A 4583-nucleotide genomic window follows, 5' to 3' on the forward strand; every position below is an offset into this window, starting at 1 on the left:
TGTGCCAGTTCGTCTTTGTACCTTTGTGTCATACCTCCCAGCATTTCCTAGTGATAAGTATTCCTGGTTTTTGATGTCCGAGTGTGTTTCTGACTTTGCCTTTTTGCCTACCCCTTTTCGGATAATCTGCCTGCCTTTTTGAACTGCCTACCTGTGTACCGAACCCTGCTATGCCTACTCCCTTCCTGGATTATCTGCATACCCATTGACTGCCTACCTGTGTACCAAACCTTTTTGAAAGTAAAGACTATTCTATTGGATTTAATTTTTGGTCTCCGAGTCGTGCGTTTGAGTCTTTTGCCTGAGTACTCCTGCCATTACACCAAACATCCCTGCATGCTCTTCCTACCAACTCCAAAAACCCTCTCTGAATTTGAATTTGCTGCATTGAAAGTTCAGTTGATGTTAAGATACACAGCACCATCCATCGTTCAGTTTATATTAGTCACAAATCCCTCCTGAATTTCACTTCAGAAAACGGGTAAATCTGACAGCATGACAAATCTCTATACTGGGTCTCAGTATAGTTCTGAAGTGTCTGTAAATATCCCATCATTTCCAACAGCCCGGGGTGATGCTCTTTTTCCACACTCATAATCGGATTCCAGAACAAAAAAAAAGAAGAAGAGAGAAAACGGAAACATCAACTTTATGCCAAACCTGTGTCGTGTGTCATCGCGCCCCCAGGGGCATAGCCTGCAGAAATCCCCTTTAAAGCCTCGGCACTCTGTCTGTAATGAGGAGATCCTGTCATGGGCTCCTAGGTGAAGGGCATCCAGGGCCTGTATTGATCCCCTCTTCATTAGCTCATAGATGCACAATGGCGTATAATTAGAGTGGTCTCAGATCCTAATGAGTGGAGACAACCCCTGGGAATTGTTCTCACCATTCAAGAGGGCTTTTGAAGTTGATCAGGGTCAACATGTTTGAAAGGTGAAATACGAAAATGACAAATGGACATGTCTATTCATAGGGAGACAATGCTGTAGTTCTAAAGGCTTAAGAGCCAGCAATCAACCCTTTTTTTAGAGGTTATGGGTTGAATCAACACACTGCGCTGACACCACTTTCACACAGCTCCTGAAAGACAGGAAGGCTTTTAGCATAAAATCACTGCTCAATTTGACGCTATTCGATTTGACGGCATTGGACCATGGGGAATGGAAAAAGGGGTGGTGGGGGACGACGACGACGACGACACACAAACGGAGAGAAATAGTTTCTCACCAAATCTGCATTCTGACAAGTGACAAATTGGCCTTTTGAGAGATGAACTGAAGACATTCTGGAGGTTCTGCATTCCCCAAGGGGGGTGGGGCTCACAGTCCCTCTGACGCTTCAAAGCAGCTCTGGACGGAGCTGACGTGAACGTGCGTGTGAAGACGAGAGTAACGCTGGAGCGCCTCCTATACCACCCCTCAGTCACACACCATGAAACAAGGGAACAGAAATGCAAGTGGGATTTACGTACCTTTGAGGATGAAAAGAGCGCCGAATTCTCAGACTTTTCATTTATTTTTAAACTTCAAAACACCCAATCCAACTGAAGACTGTCTGCCAGTGAGAGATGCTTCAATATTCAGAGCTTAAGTGGTCGGTAGTAACAGAAAATAAGCACTGGGTCATAGTTTTTGCTCGAGGTTTGCTCTAAAGAGGAACTCTTTGCTATCTTTCTCAAGATCATCTCTATAAATGAGTCATTCCCATCTCAGGTTAACTTCTGGCCAGAGTGGCTTCCCTGCAGTCTGGGAACCTATGACTTGTTCCCCTCTCCATCTCCTCTCTATCCCCCCTGTTGGTCATTCTGGACTGGCTTCGGCAGAGCTTGGCACGCTCAGTATTCACACATACCAGTCTCTTCCTCCTCTGTGGGGTCACATTCTGGACCAGGGGCTCACATGAATTCCCAATAAGGTGAAGGGGTCCAGTCTGCACTCTATTTGTCATTGCCTTTTTTTATACTGTGCTGCCTTTAAAATGCATAAAGTAGGGAATGGAGTGTGTGTGTGTGTGTGTGTGTGTGTGTGTGTGTGTGTGTGTGTGTGTGTGTGTGTGTGTGTGTGTGTGTGTGTGTGTGTGTGTGTGTGTGTGGTGTGTGTGAGGGTGCGGGTGTGTATGTGCGTGCGTGCGTGCGTGTCTGCGTGCCTGCGTGCGTGCTTGTGTATTTGCGTGCATGCGTGCCTGTGTGTATGTGTGTGTGTGTGTGCGTGCGTGCGTGCGTGCGTGCGTGCGTGCGTGCGTGCGTGCGTGCCTGTGTGTGTGTGTGTGTGTGTGTGTGTGTGTGTGTGTGCATATGCTCCCCCCACTCTGGGTGCCAGGGCTTCCTACGTCAGTATGTTGTTGAGTGTGTCAGAGCAGAGGGATGCTCATTAGCCAAAGGGCAGAAGTCACCTTGCACAAGCCATCATCAGGACCGCTCGCCTCCCTGTCACTTTCTCCTAACTGGGTGACCAGTGCGAGCCGGCTAATGCTAAACAGGGAAACTTATGCAGAGAACAAACAGCAGCAGTATTTCCTTATGGGCGGTGTGACATGTTTGGTGACAGTCCTACTTTTCTTGGCCTAACGAGTGTGAGTGTGTATGGTATTCCCTCACTGCAGCCAGCGTCTCTTAGCCCTGGCCTGTGATATTTGGGCCCCAAAGTTGACTGGTCTGGTCACTACTGTGCTGTGATTAATGTTAGCCACGCGCTATGCTACCCTTGGGTCTAATGTGTCGCGTCATTGCTAATTGCAGGCTCCACTCACCAAACTGTCTCCTCCTTGAACATGACAGATGCCGAACTGTGTAGAAATCCAGAGGCACTTTGCTTGGCTATAAATAATACAGATTACATACATAGCCCTCCAGCACAAGGTTGCTTGCTTTGTGATGCAAATGAAATCCTAGTTTCTATACCCTTGTGTCCAGAGGTGTGAGATTAAACAATTTGGTGGAGGTATAATATGGTATTGCAGTTGTACAACCTCATCTGTCTTGTTAAGGTACTTATCAACACATGATTGAATTTTCGAGTAAAATTTGGCACAAGGCTCAGTAAGTAATTTAGAATATAATTTAAAGGTTAGGGTTAGTTAGTTCCCTTTTAGCTGTCTGATGTAGCTGTTGACTGGCCACATCTTTCTCTGGACGTCAGTACGAGGGCGGTTGGAAGGAAAGAGGGAAGGAACTATGTGTTGTTCACAATTACATAGAGAGAGAGAGAGAGAGAGAGAGAGAGAGAGAGAGAGAGAGAGAGAGAGAGAGAGAGAGAGAGAGAGAGAGAATGGGTCTCCCTACTGTATGTGCTGACTGCAGTTAAGATGAGTTAAGGGCCAGTGGTAAGACTATTTGGAACAGTGAGTCTTTGAAAGAGTCCAACAGGAAACTCCTCTGGTTTTACCTTCACTTTAATTGGTTTTCATTGAGTAAAAAGAAACTAAAGACATCTTAGGATTCTCTCCTATGAAAACACTCAGACATGCTTTAATACTTTAATACTACCAACAACAACATTCACTGTAACAATCACAAGCACCTCCCACTGAATTCAATTTGACTAAAACAAATCTGTGTGTTTGAAGTTATCCCAAATATGAGATTAAAACACCCCCTTATCCAGAGATCAGCTGCTGTTTCTCCTTCACAGGTTTATTTCTGTGTAGGTTCTCTATGAAGTGCAGTTTAGGAATAGTTCGCACTATGACGTGGATAATTTGCTCATGGGGGGGGGGGGGGGGGATGCACAGTGATGGCCGCAAGCACTCATTTACATATCCCCTCCAAATAAAAGCTGATAACACGAGTGGGAAGAGAACCACTCAGTTGCCAGTTCCCCTTTTGGGTTTATAAATGTATTATTGGGTGTGAGGAGAAGTATGACGAGGCAGCATCTTCATCTTCATTGTCACAAGGTTGACCGGGGGCAACATATCTATACATGCTCGGTTTGTTTCCTTTTCCCTCTGCCCTGCTTGAGAGCTGACTGTTATTAACCCAAGCTAAACAAAACCTAAAGCAACTCAGGGGCAAGTGTGGCTATATGTTATGTTAAAACTCAATGAAGCAGATTCATACACACACGCACGCACACACACACACACACGCACACGCACACATACACATGCACGTCACACACACACACACACACACACACACACACACACACACACACACACACACACACACACGCATTAGTTAACCTCTGTCAAGCAGCGTCAAGGAGCTGAGGGAAGCCCACCTGTGTTGACTGGGTGCTCCTAGTGTGGGCGTTGCAAGCACAGCCCAGTGAACTGAACAAATCAGGAGAGATTGAAAAACTACACTTTAATTACAACATACTGTCTCCAAACTTTGGCCATGAGTTGTTTATGTCGAAGAATGTCGTAGGCTCATCAAATTAAAAGTTCCATAGTGTTTGTCGATTGTTGATGCCTTTGGCGATGATCAAGGAACTTGAGTGTTTCTTTTCCAAGCCCACACTATTGTTTGTTCCCCTGTTGTAGGACAACCTAACACCCATATCGTTTATGAGTCACACATTCAGAATTAACTGCTGCATTCACCGAGACTAAGTTAATTTTCTCAGGGATAGCAAAGCGCT

Source organism: Argentina silus, assembly GCF_951799395.1.
Source record: "Argentina silus genome assembly, chromosome: 1".
Taxonomy (NCBI): domain Eukaryota; kingdom Metazoa; phylum Chordata; class Actinopteri; order Argentiniformes; family Argentinidae; genus Argentina; species Argentina silus.